This window comes from Ambystoma mexicanum, chromosome 3q (assembly GCF_040938575.1).
Source record: "Ambystoma mexicanum isolate Mex_15411 chromosome 3q, UKY_AmexF1_1, whole genome shotgun sequence".
NCBI classification, from domain to species: domain Eukaryota; kingdom Metazoa; phylum Chordata; class Amphibia; order Caudata; family Ambystomatidae; genus Ambystoma; species Ambystoma mexicanum.
The window spans coordinates 1,146,959,281-1,146,973,714 of record NC_090926.1 but is presented as its reverse complement, the minus strand read 5'-3'; the positions used below and the strand labels follow the sequence as shown (position 1 = coordinate 1,146,973,714).

Below are 14,434 nucleotides of genomic sequence, written 5' to 3'. Positions count from 1 at the left end.
TTCCAGATTCGAGTTTTCCTCAATGCAACTTGCTGGCGTCCAGTCCCAGCGAGCAGGAATGGATCAAGTTCCCTCCAGGATCACTGAGCAAGCCATGGAAGTAGCCGAATGTCGATCTTGCAGCTGACAACTTGACCTACGCGGTCTCTCGCAGAGCTCACCCTTTTCTTTGTCAGTAGTGAATTCATGCTTTGGCTCAGCAGTCGTCTTCCCAGGTAGCGAGTGATGTCTCCCAGCCTTCCATGAACTAAATCAGTTTTTATAGAGGAACAGACAACCAGAAGGAAGACCAGTTTGTTTGCCTAACTCCATCCACAGCCACCATGTTACCCCAAGGCAGGCCTGTAGGTCTTCTCAGAGAAAGAATTGTTCTGTGCCCACTCCTTCCAACCCAGAGCATCCAGTAGCAGATTGGCTTGCAGCTGGCTGCAATTACGCAGCAATGCACCTGTGTGTACCGAAATACCCAATGCAAGTGTCCTAGTGTGCAGCATCTACATGGCCATAGACTATCAACATGCAGATGTTGACAGCAGCAAGTAACTAGTGTCTGATCGTCAGGTGTGAAGTAATATAATGGTTTCTTGCACACTCACAGACCTCCCAACTTGCCTCCTGCAATCCCATTGGGCACCCAGAAAACAAAAGTGGCCAACTAGGGATGGGCAGGCCTTAGCCAGCCCCCTCCTCAAAAGTCCACTTTCTAAGGCTCTGTCCGTTGCCTGGCCAGGCCTGTGGGTCTGCTCCAACGTTTTGGGCATTGAAACACCTAACTTACTTTTTGAAGGTTAGTTCCCTCAATCTGTCTTCATCGACCATCTTCGCCACACCTGCAACAGTCTCACCTATCTTCCCCAGCTACTGCATTGTGTTCTGTACCTTGTTCTGCCAATTTCTAATCTAGCTGTGCCCAGTGGCTGCATTGTGCTACTCCGTCCTGCTGTCCTGTCTTGTTCCTCCTCTTCTGCTTGCACCACCCCACACTCTACCCCTGTGCTGCCAACCCCCATCGGCTCTTCCCTCACTCCCTACCTATTCATCCCCCTCTCCTCTACCCCCTCCTCCACATCACATATGGTGCTCTCTTTTTTTCTTATCTACTTCCAACTGTTTCTCCATTGACCATCCTACCCTTCTCACCAAGTCTGGTAGGAAGAAGTTCAAAAAGAATATCCTGGCCTCTTACCCTGGTCTCCCTATCGCCGACACCTACACTTCCACCAGAGACACCCTCACCAAAATCCTCTGTCGTTCCTTTGCCAGACATATGGACTCCTCAAATGGTCTTTGTACTCTCTCCCTTTCTCTTCTCCCATTAATGGTGGCACCCGGTGGAAGACCATCCTGGCCCCCTTCCACTCCTCTAAGGTCATCAATTAAATCAGGAATGTCTACCTGAATGGCACCATCTTGGTCCAAGGCCCTCATGCCAGCCTTCTCTTTGATACACATCCCAAGGTTCTTCAACATCCGTCCTCCTCCTGCTTTGCCTCCTCTCCCTTCTCTGGCATCCTTGTCCCCAACATCTGCCTCCTCCTTGGCTACCTTGCCCTCTCCTCCTTCCTCTTCTGCTCCCCCTCAGACTCCTGCTACATCTCCGCAGGGCGTACCTCCAATTTGTACCCCTCCCCGGAAGTCTTTCAAGGTCAGCAACCTTCTCCATATTGCCACTCTCAACTCTCACTCAGCCGTCAAACACTCTACATCTGCCACCTCCTGGAAGAACTCTACCTCGATGTCCTCGGTCTCACTGAGACACGGTCCTCGGCCAGCTCTGTAACAAGCTTTGACACACTCCTACCTGATAGCTACAAGATGCTCTCCGCGCCCAGATCCAACCATCCTGGTGAGGGTGTAGTCTTGATCTTCCCGGAGTGGATTCCTGCCTCTGTCATTCCTATGCAGGCCTACTCCTTCAAAAGCATTGTCGGCAGGCTCTCTCTCTCTCCTGGCCACTCTCTCACCATTGCTTGTATCTATCGGCCACCTGGTCAGACTATCTTTCCTCTCTGGGCGGACGGACCTCATCATCCCCCCCTCCTGGCCTCGACCACTCAACTCCTTGGAGACCTCAACAACCACCTGGATGCTTCTTGCCCCTCATCTGGACTCATTCGCGACCTCTGGCTCTCGCTATCTATTCTCCCGTCTGGCCTGACTCACTCTGCAGGGCACACCCTGGATGTTCTCATCTCCTCAGACCGGCCCCTTTCTAACCCTCTCACCACTCCTCTCTCCTGGAGTGACCACTTTCTCCTTTCCTCCCATCTCTCCCTCTACAGCTCCAGCACTCCCACCTCACTTCTAGGCCATCCGTCCCATGAAGTGTGTGTCAGTGGAGTCTTTCGCTGCCACTTTCTCTCCCCCTTGCTCTCCCTCTGGCTGACTCACATCCTAACAGACGTTTCCAAGCGTCACTCTTCTATCTTGGATACTCTCAATGTTCTTGCCCCGGTCATGAGGATCCACTTGAAGCCCAAAGCCAAGCGCAACTCAAGGTAAGACTCTGACCTTGTCACCCTTAAACATAAGTGTAGGGTGGCTGAGAGGAAATGGCTGGCTCTTTGTGCATCCTCTGACAATCTGGCCTGGTGCCTGCTCCAAAGGCAATACCAGCTCTCTGTTCACACTAAGAGAGCTCACATCCAAGCACGCATCGCTGCAGCATCTAACAACTCAGCCGAACTCTAAAATCTGCAGGGAGCTGCCCAATCCTGCTGCAGTCTCTACCTCCTGTCCCCTCCGAGGCCCTCTGCACATCCCTTGCTTCTCATTTCATATCTAAAACCCAGGCCATCCTGTCCACTTCTCTTCCCGCTTCTCTCTCCTCTACCTCTGGCTCCCCCGCGGCTGCCTCTCTTCCACCTCTGGCTCCCCCGCGGCCGCCTCTTGCTCTTCCTTTCCTCTGTTCTCCCCATATGAAATTTCTAGACAAGTCCGATCCATGAAAGTCTTGTCAAAACAAGTTCTTCCAAAACCATCAAGGACCATGACACCCTTGCCACTGCTCTGTCTGACTTCTGCAATCACTCCTTTCCCACCGGAGTGTTCCCCTCCCCCTGAAGCACTCTTGTGCACCATCTTAAGAAACTCTCAGCTGACCCCCTCCTGCCCAGTCAACTATCGCCCGATCTCCATCACGACTTTTCTGGGCAAACTCCTGGAAAAGCTGGCCATCTCCCAGCTTAAACCCCACACTGATCCGGTTGATGGTCTCCATGACCATCAGTCTGGCGTCAGAGCAGCCAGAAGCACAGAAACTGCTCTACTGAACATCCGCGATGACCCACTTTCTAACCTTGATTCTAATCGTCTGTCCGTCTGTCCTCATCCTAATCTATCTCCCCCTCTGCCTTTTACACAGTCAACCATGCCATCCTGCTCAACCGCCTCTGTGATAACCTGGATATCACTGATCAGGGCCGGGCCTGGCCTGGCTGACCTCTCTCCTCTCCAACTGACCCTCCCAGGTCCAACTTGGGTCCTTCCTTACCTCTATCCCACTCTCTACCTGTGGTGTTCCCCAGCGTCTAGCCTCTCCCTGGCTTTTCAACCAATCCCTGGCACCTCTCCACCGCATTGCTGCTCTGCTCCAACTTTCAGTGCTATGCGGATGACACTTGGCTCGTTTTCAGGCTCCCCTCTGCCACCTCACCTCCCTCTCATCTCTGACTGTCTCGCTGTAATCCAGGAGTGGTGTGCTGGCAACGACCTCTGCCCTAATGCCAGTAAGAATGAGATCCTCCTCATTGGCACACCTGCGCCTTCCACTCTGGTCAGCCTCCCTTGGCCCTCTTCCTGCTCCCACCTGTGAGGCCAAGAACCTCGGGGTCATCTTCGACTCCACAATTTCCTTTTCTCCTCACAACTCTGACGTCCCTAAGAAGTCATACTACCAACAGCACCTCCTAAGAGCCATTCTTCCTTTTGGTTCCCTCTAGGCTGTACTACTGCAACAGCCTCTTTCTAAATGTGCCTGCTTCTACTCTCCACCCTCTGCAACTCATCCAGAACAGGACTGCAAGACTTGTCCTTGACCTCAAGCCCAGGGAGTATCTCTCTCTAGCCCTGAAATCTCTTCATTGGCTCCATGTGGCTGCAAGGATTAAGTTCAAGACCATCTGCATTTCCACAAGACCTTCAACTCTCCCTCTGGAAATAGCTTCCAACTCTCCACTCCTCCACCACCACCACTCCACCCGGGTCAGTCGCTCCTCCAAGCAACGAGTTGTAGGCAGATCTTTCTTCTACTGGAGCCTGCCTTTGAAACAGCCTCTCGGAAACTCGAGGAGAACCACTTCAAGACCTTCCTCTCTGATTCTGCCCTTTCTCTTCCTCTCCCGATCTGTCTCTAACTGCACTGGGTACCTGGCTACCCTCCGAATCTGTGCCCAGGTCCCTGCCCACCCAGCTGCACACCTGCACTGCCTCCTGGCAGCCCTGGCACTTGGGACTGTAGGGTTGCAGATAGACCCCTTACCTGCACTTAGTAGACACCCCTTACCTCTTGCCACATGCTGGCCACACTACTTGTTTTTTGATCCTGTGTTCACACTTTCCCCTTGCACTCCCCCCCCCCCCTCCATCTCCCCTGCACTTGTCCGATCTCAATGTCACTGGTGCTAGTAAGATAGTTGTCTTGCATTCCCTTGTTCCCCTCCCTTGACTCGTCACGCCTTGAAACACTTGTGTATGGGCACACTATAAATATATATCATGATCCAGATTTTTACCACCAGTGTAACAGACACTTGGAGTCCACCTTCCTGCAAGTCAGATCTGTGCATGTTCTCTGCAACCGGGGGACGTTTGTTACAAGATACCATATTGCTTTGCCTACCTGGATGATCGCACTGAACCGAGGCAATGTCCAGTGGTTGGGAGATGCATCCAATTGAAAATATTGGTAACTAATCACAGAAACTCCTGAACTCACCTTGATCTTCCATCCTCAGACTGCATGTCCACCCTGAACTGTGGATCATAAACCTGAGGTTATGCTGGTCCAGAATAGATGAGGCATAGGGTGCATTACAGCTGGAACTGTACAGTATCAAGTGGTGTCAGAGTGGACTGCAGTGGCAAGTCACTGTGGGGTGGACAGGTGGTTAAAATGTTGTGTGCTCCTACTCTACCTTGTGACAGACCATGATTCAGCAGATGGATTACTGGTGTCGTGTATAAACTCCTGGCAATTGTAGATTCTATCTACAATTTGTGTATTACTGTTTCAAAGAAATGAACCTTGAGAGTTGTTGGCTAGCCTCCTGCGTACAATCTTACAATGATCCTTAGAAATAACTTATACATATTGTTTGGCCATCAGAATAGCTCAACAGAAATCATGTGGATTGGATGGAGTTAAGTTGGTTACAGATTTGGCTTCCGACCACCTGTATTAGACGAGAAGGCAAAATCTATGGTTTCAATTTAAAAGGAAGGAGTTATGAAACATTGGGCTTGAGAACCAAGGAACTGCGCTGGTGTTAACAAAAGACATTATACATGCAGAGTTAGTTTGATGCATTTTGGAATGCACCCATAGCATTGCATTAATATCTTTTTGGTACTAAGTAATGCCAAGAAGATGTGTAACCTGTTAAACACTTCGTCTCATCAGCATAGAGAATATGTGTAGTCCTCTTGCAGGAGTGATTTCCAACAAAATTGAGGAGCAGCTTTGTTAGGGAGGCTACGTTAAACGGTATAATAATATAATCGCAAGTTGTTGAACATGGACCACCTTTGGTCAATATTCATTAAGAACAATGTGGAAGATTGCATGAAGGGGGAAAATGTCCACAAGGCCAGGTTTCCTCCAAACGCTTAATTGCAGATGGCCACACCATTACACAGGCCTCTAATGAAGCAGAAATTCCTGCTGCAAATAATTAATGGAAGAACTCGCCAAATACAATGCTCTGTTTCAACAGCATTCAATTGAAGTCAGTTTGCACTTATTGAGAGTCCACGCAGCTTTACAAAACTGACTTGATATTTTATTTCTATTGCACTCGTACACAAGTGCTTCAGAGCGCGACAAGGCAAAGGAGGGAAATCGGAGAACAAAACAACGCTCTTACTAGCCCCAGTGACAATGAGAACGCGCAAGTGCAAGGGAGAGTAGGAAGGGAAAAGTGCATGGAAAGTGGAAAGTGCAGAGCAAAGGAGAAACAAATATTAAGCAATAATAAAGGCAACACACAGTGGTAGTGCAGTCAGCAAGTGCTGGGTTTAAGGCAGCTGACAGGGCATGTCTGATAAGTGCAGGGTGAACAGGGGGGCTGTATGGGTACAGATAGACTCCAGTGCAAGGGGTGGCCCATAGGGTGGCAGGGAGGGCAGGTACCTGGGCCCGGAGGACAGAGGGTGGAGAGGTGCACAGTACCAAGAGAAAACAGATCAGCTGGGGAGAGGGGGAACGAAGGCAGAAGCAAAGAGGGAGGTCTTGAGGTGCTTACGGAACCAGAGTGTGTTCTCAAGTTTTAGAGTGGCAGGGAGGTTGTTCCAGAGGGAGGCCCCATCTGAAGGCAGATCCACCCCCAACTTGTTTCTTTGATAAAACACGACTGACCCCGAGGGAGTTGGAGGCAGAGGAGCGAAGAGCTCGAGGGGAGAGGTATTTGCAGAGGGATAGCTGAAGGTATTCTGGACCCAGAAAGCCTTGTGGACAATGCAGAGGGTTTTGAAGTTAATCCTTGCATCCACTGGAAGCCAATGGAGGGATTGAGGCCAAAGACAAATCTCGCAGTCCTGTTCTGGATTTGTTGCAGAGGGCTGAGAGTAGAGGCAGGTAGATTTAGAAAGAGGCTGTTACAATAGTCCAACCTAGAGAGAACCAGAGCTTGGGAGACCATGAGCTTCTGGGGGAAGGAGAGGAAAGGCAGAGTACCTCTGAGGAGGTGCAGTAGGAAGTTTGACTTTTTAGTGAAATCAGATGTGGGCAGAGAAGGGAAGCGTGGAGTCAAAGATGACCCCGAGGTTCTTAGCCTCGCAGGTGGGGGTAGAAGGAGGGCAAAGTGAGGCCGGCGCGACTTCGATCTGGGTACTGTCAATGCATCAGTGACAATCAGATCAAACTACCCGGTCAGCTACATAAGGTGTCAGATGTTTAAGAATGGCTAGAGACCCACTGATAAAGTCTGAAACGGAAGGAATAAACAACTGGAGACCAGAAAAGCAGAACAGTCAATTACAATAAAAGGAAAAGACTAAGTTCAAACACTAGTGGTCCAATTAAGCTGGCAGATCTGCACCTCGCATCCACCATGTTATTCTAGACTTTGTGTGGCTGGCACAGTCCCATCACAGGGTCTGTAGCCAGACTGCAGACACTGAAGCAATAGGCATGCAATTAGTCCTGTAACTTCAAAGACTGTGGCAATCGTCTGTTGAATGCCGTTTGCTCTTAAGTGAGCAATGAGAGTGGTACAGCAGAGGATTTGACTACTCTTAATGAGCTAGGGGATTGAATCTTTATGGGGGGGGGGGGGTCATGATGAAAGTTACAATGGTGAAGCATACAATGATGGCCAAAGAGGCAATTAAAGGTGCCATGTGTTTAATACCAGAAAGAAGATCTGGGCACGACAGACTGGATAACCTACATAAAGAAATCGCCATCAAATGCAGAGGACAGCATTACTAAAGGCAGAGACATATGGCAGTGTTAAGACGGATTTCTGAACTCTGTCCTGGTGGCGCAGAAGTTCAGAAGGCCAACCTAATTACTTGGAACAGGGTAACCTCTGGACGAGCCAGACCAATCAAGGTAGCGATCGCGGCGGTCAAGACTAGGTCTCAAGAGGGGTGAGGGTGACTGAAAGCCCGCAATGAGCACACAAAGCAAGATCACTTACAAACTACTCCTAACAGTTGTTATATTAAAAATATATACACATTTATTTCAAGGCCTTTAAAACAATGACCGTAGCGAGGAAATCACAATATCACAATATTAAACCAACACATACCATATCAACACAATATATATACAAATACGACAGTCGCAAGCGTTATATGCACGAAATGTGTAGTCCACCTAAAAGGGAGGGAAAACAGGCAGTGCGAAATAATGCTTAGACCCAGTTCACCTTCAGAGACACCTAACTAGATGGAAGTCCGAGCCCTGCGAAGAGTGGAGCCTTGTGCTCAAAAGTACCTGCACGCGCTGGTGCCAACGGGCAAAAGGAGAAGCTCTTCGAAGGAAATCAGGCAGTTCAGTTTAGTGCACAAAAGAAGAAGAACAAGTTCCGCGACTCAAGCGCAGCCTCCACAGTGGGCAGAAGCAGAGCGCGAGTACGGAAAAAGGTGCTGTTTTACACAGCGGGGAAAAGCAATGGGCTCCTGCAGGAGGGCGACCAGATTCTAGCTATGCTACTCACCGGTCCCCGATGCAAGCAGACCCAGGCTTCTCCGCGTCAGTTTCAGCAGCTGGCAGGTTCAGAAGAGCAGGGAACGCCTCGTTGTCGTTTTGAGTAAAAAGACGTCCCAATCGAAGAAACCCGCACAGTTTGTTACCACAGCAGGGCAACGGAGCCGCCGTGTGTATCTGAGCCAAATGTACACTACTCACTTCAGACTTGGGAACGCCAAGTGTACGAAGCGTGTGAGAGTGACAAGGACTCGAAATACTACACAACCTGGCGGCGGTTACAGAGCAAGACTCCCGTGTAAGCTGGTCAGTCAGCTGGATGGCCCAGAGACGCTTCCGAAGGCTTACTGGCAGGAGATGGTGAAGATGCCGAGAATAGCTGTTCCTGCTATTCCAAGGGTCGAAGTACCAGTACAGGCCTTCTGGTTCGATCAAAGGTGAAAAGGGTTTCACAAGACGACAGCAGTGCAGAGGAGAAGTCCTTCAGCGGGTCACCAGCGATTCCTCGGTCCAGCCTCTTGGTTGCAGGATACTTGGCTCCTGTATTCCTTCGTTCGTGGGAACTCAGGAGATCGACATGGTAGTGGTGTTTCCAGCCCCCTTATATCCACGGTTCGCTTCGCGCCAAAACGGAGGGGACCCAATGGGAGATCCGCTCATCAACACTCACACCATTCGCGGACCAATCACGGACCACGGTGGTCCCAGGCATTCACACCACCCTAGACTCTCTGGCACCCAGGATGTGTATTGGGACCAGACATCCCAGCCCACATCCTGGAGGCGCACACACAAGACATGTAGAAGCCCGCGAAAGCATCCGTGTTTCGCGGGAAAGTACATGCCCAAATAAGGAAGGCCCCGGGTCGGCTCGACCTGGGGAAGGTGAAGGGAGCAAGACGGTCAGCGGACAGGACAAAGGAGCCTCGTGGTCTGGCCATTTTGGGAGCCAGGCCACCATTTTGGGTTAAGCGCGAAAAACGCGCTTAGAACGCCAAAAGGAGCTCAAAACACAAGAAACGATCGCTGCCACCATTCCTGTCCCTGAGTCACTTACACCGATCAGATACAATCCTAAACGAGTATCTAGGGCCTGTAGAAGGCTAGAGACCCAATAGAGCTGTAACTTAGCTTACAGTGCCCTCTTGTGTCATGTTGCACGAAAACCGCAACATGATAAAAGAAACTACGGGAAACAGCGTTCCCTGGTACTGACTGTCTTAAGGGCATGTCAGTTTCCCCGTAAGAAAGGAGCGAAAGCCCAGAGGAGTGCGGCAGAAGGCTGCACTTCACTGGCAAAGTCAAGAACAAGGTGAAAAACAACAGCAAAAAGTTTAGGGGTTGCCACATGGAAGGAAAATTACCTATAATTACGAAATCTTTCCTAACAGGCAGCACGTTCTTCACTAGTGAATCAGGGTATACCTTTTTTGATAACCAAAAACAGGTTATAAGAGGCGAATGCACATTTAAGGTGAAAGATGGGCGGACTCGGGCGGATTAACCAATTCCTGTACAGTGGAGAAGTGCCCTTCTTCATTTCAACAGTCCTCGGGTCTTTGTGGCCCTGTGGCTTTAGTGTCCAGTGGAAAAGGTGAAGGTATGCCTTCCCTGGATGCCAGCAACCAGAGGATTGATTGCCCTGGAGCAGCAGCTGGAGAAAACCACATTATCAGAAGTACCAAAGCCAAAAGCATCTGTCTTGCCCTGGTTCTTTGAAACACATTTCAGAGGCATGTTCCTAAAAATGTGGAGTGTGAGGATTGTCATCTTTCTAATTAATTCTACAATCAGAATGTCCGGGAGGCTTAAAAAGATGCCATTGAAAGACGGTTGGCAATTGGAAAGCAAACTGAAGCAAAGGGGTTGTGCCCAAAAAACATCTCAATTAATGTTTTAGGGTAACAATCCGGAGGGCCATGTTTATGAAGCTCTCGCTCAATCAAAAAACTGTACTAAACATTGACAAGAAATCCAGTTCTCCAAAATGTATTGCAACCTACCCTGGATAAAGGCTGGTGCCAAAGGTTGAGGCCTCAAGACAACTTTCACATCTAACTCAAATATGTACCTGCCAAAATTCACTGGGGATCCTGGTAATACCAGCCATTATTTACTGACCTGATTGATATCAAGCTGCTGCATGGATGGACTAAGACCACAGAATCTCAATTGCTATATTGAATGGCCCACTACCAGAGGAATCATGCAAAATAAGTACCCTGAAGAGAAATACGAGCCAACATCCTGTGTTTGGGTCATCCTTTCAGACCAGTTAATGTCTAAAACACATTTTGACACGTGTGCAACTATCTGGCCCATGGTGTAGCCGGTCAATGGAGACACCCAAGTACATGTATATGACGCATAGTACACCTTAATTCTAACCGTGATGGCTATGAAGGATTAATGAGATACAGCCACAGGTATAAACCTGCAGTCCACTCATGGAGAAGAACCAGAATTAATGTTGTGGAAGAGGCGAATGGAAGATTAGATGTTTAAATTAATGCCAAGACTGGAGATAACATTTGTAACCAGTCCTGAAGTGTCAGTACAGATCAAACGTAATCCATTATATTCTGTATGTTATATGGCATTTGTATAGTGCCTAATGCCATACCAGGTATGAGAATTGATGAGGATTTAAAATGCGCGTGTGCATTTTAGGCAGTGCAAGGGTAGGTCGGGGCAGCAAAGTTCCTGCAAGCGACCCAATGGCAGTCAGGCTAGTGGATGGGGTGTCTGGAGAGTATGCAAGTCAAGAAGTCCCAACTATGTGCCCAGCTGGACCACATTCTTTGCAAGTCTTGGCTGTGTTCTATTGGCAGAGGTGATGTGCGATGACAGTTTGAGTACTGGATTATTTCAGATGTATGCTGGTGGATATCCATGCTCCAGGAGGGATATGGTCATCTTACATTGAGATAGTGTGATTTGTACCTTGCAGTCCAGGCGGATTTAGAATTGTGAGTGAATGCAGATCATTCGGATAAACTGGTTTCCTTTCTGTGCATACTAGTCTTGTTTCATCATGTGACTCAGAAACCTCACCTGCCTCTCGGGAGCTAGTTCACCCATGACGGTGGACTCGATCCTTCAGGATGCTGAAGGGAAGGGTCAGGACTTGAGTGCCTTCCGGAAGGAGAGGTGATCCTCAATGCAGTGACTGCCAAGAGCGATAGTTTAATATGGTGGGGGCTTAGACTGAGAAGGATTCCCCCTAATGTTAATGTGTCTTGTACTGTGCACTGTCACCACTTTTGTGGTCTCTTGGCACTCTGGCGGATCTGTGATGGGAGGGGAGGGGTTTGGGAGCTTGTTAGTGGGGTTGAGCGAGAGAAGAGCAGGAGCTTTGATGTGCTGTTGGCAACTTCAGTTCAGCGAAACCAGTCACTGAGCGCTGGTGCATTTTCGGTCGGTAGCAGTCATGTGGTGCTGGTCTGGTTGTGTATGGTTTGGTTTCATGTTGGGTTGATTTGGCGAATGGGAGGTCAAGGAGGAGAGCTGTGCTGATCTCTTCTGTTGGGCCTGCAGGGGTAAATTTGTATTCTAGATATTCTGGGCCAGTGTTGTACAGAGCACAGTGGGTTATGCAAATGGTCTTGAAGGTGGGCAAGCACCCGATCGGTAGCCAGTGAAGGACACAGAGGGCAGGTTTGATGTGTTTTTTGTGGCCTACGACAAGAAGCCTTGCAGCTGGGTTTTGGACATGTTGCTGAGTTGCGTTGCAGAGGCACCCAGGGATAGGGTGTTCCCATAGTGTAGGCAATAGTGGACGAGGGCGTTGACTGCAGCCACTGTGTGGATAGGTCAGATAGGGAAAAGAGGATGCATACATGTAGATAGCAGGATTTTGACAGTTGATGTCATTTGATGGCATCAGTTCTGTGTCCATGGTGCATCCAAGGTTCTTTACTGTGGTGGAGGTAGGTGGACAGGGGGAGAAGCGCCTAGAGTGGGTAGCCAAGGGATGGGGTGGGGGAAGAGGGCAGCCTTCCCACAGATCATGATTTCAAGATTGACAAGGAGATTGGTCAGCAGTCATCCAGTGGTCGATTTCTGTGAGGTTGCTGGCCGGGGGGTAAAGGGGAGGGGTTGTTGGGGTGGAGTTGGAAGGGTCCTTTGCCACCCCAAAGATGATTTGGGTGTCATCTGCGTAGTTGTAGCAAGTCAGCCGATGAAAGTGGATGATAGCAGGAAGGCGGCGGCTCAGGTAGAAGGTAAAGAAAAGGGGTGAAAGGTGCCCTTGGTGCCTTAGTTGGTGATGGGGTGAGGGGTCGAGAAGGGGAGCAGGTATATTTCAGACCTGCTAGAGAGGAAGGAGGAGAACCATTTTTTTTTTTAACTTTACATTTTTATTAGCATTTCAAACAAACAAGGACCATCAGTGCACTTACTCATGAGCATTCAAACTGTCCTTAGTAAATGAAACATCTCCCCTCGCCCCCTCCCCCCACTCCAATAACAGTGGCTCCTTGCATAAGGATAGACAAATCGATTTGGCTAACACTGCTTTGCTGGTTCTTGACCCCTTCCAGGGGACGTTGCTCCCAGGTCCGTGAATACGATGCGGCAAGTCAATACCAAGTGTCCTGTTACCATCATGTATCAAGCTAGTTTTGGACTATTTGTGGCAACTCCCTCTCCCGTCCTTGTGAGGGGCACTTACCCTTCACTTATCTGTTTCATAGCGTGTGCCCGAACACCTTCCTTCAGTGCACTGCCCATCCCCATTTCTGCCTCACCCAATCCCAGGCTGCTTGGAAAGTGCCCAATTCGTCATTTACCATGCCCGTTAGTTTGTCAAAAGTGAAAAACATGTTTTAATGGACATTCTTCTTTGTTGGGGCTCATTGGGCTCTTCCACTTCTGGGCCAGGGCTATCCTCCCCGCAACATAGTCTCACACATTCTGTGGCATCTGTATATCTCAGAGTCTGGGAGGTAAGCCCAATAACATGGTCAACAGGTCTTGTGGCAGTGTTTCCTCTGTAGCCTCAGCCATTCACCCTGACAGGTTTCCCCTATGTTTATATCGGAGGGCAGTGCCACCACATGTGTGCCCTTGAACATATGAGGTCACACCCCTTGGGGTATCGTGGGGAGGGTCCTGGGAACATTTTGGATCATCCACAAGGAGCAACTGGCCATCAAAATGGAAGATCCACTAAACATCAATAAATGCGATTCCTTAATACTACGGCTATCAGTAAACACCGAAACAAACCTGAAATTCATACTGATATACAGACCACCAACCTACGATGTGACTTTCATCGACGCCTTCACGGAAGAAATCACCATCCTAGTCATCAAGTACAATCATCTGATCATCCTCGGTGATTTCAACATCTGGTTCAACGAAGAAACCACAACCACACAAAAATCCTTAACCGCCCAACTAGCAGCCATGAACCTACAACAACTAGTCAAAGGAGCAAGACACTCAGCAGGGCACACACTTGAAGCAATCTTTGCCAACAAGGAACTCATCACCACGGCACCCCCAATTCAAATACTCTGGAGCGACCACCTCATCATTCCATTCATAATCACAATGGCCGCTCCAACAAAGCAGCAACAAGAAAAGCCACCGATCATGATGAAAAGAAATTGGAGAACCATAGAAAACTCCAACCTAACCGAGCTCCTGGAACTCAGCAAACCACAAGCAACCTTGGAAGAAGCTGACAGACAAAAAAGTTGCCCTATTCCATACCTGGATCGCAACAACTCTAGATGACATCGCCAAAGAAAAGCCCTTCACCCCATCACGTAAGAAAATAGCAAAATGGTTCACCACTACTGAGCGCCATGAAAAGAAAAAAACGAAAACGGTATTTTGTTGTGGAGGAGAGAGCTACTACACCTGCACGATCGTTCTCTGGGTAACAGTATCCTTGGCACTGCGAGCCACGGAGGGCTCTTGCTGAGGCACGCTCGCTTCCGGGAGGAGGCGGAGCCAGTCGGCAATCACGTGACTTTGTGCAGCCTGATAGACCAGCCCAAACCGCCCTTGCGGTGTATTTTGTTGTGGAGGAGAGAGCTACTACACCTG

At 49.3% G+C, this 14,434-nt stretch overlaps 1 protein-coding gene across 6 annotated transcripts in view; it reads left to right on the top strand.

The window, feature by feature from the left end:
* ADGRE5 (adhesion G protein-coupled receptor E5) overlaps positions 1 to 14,434 on the top strand; it is a 532,637-nt gene that overhangs the window by 495,182 nt on the left and 23,021 nt on the right. The gene's annotated exons all lie outside the window — the stretch shown is intronic.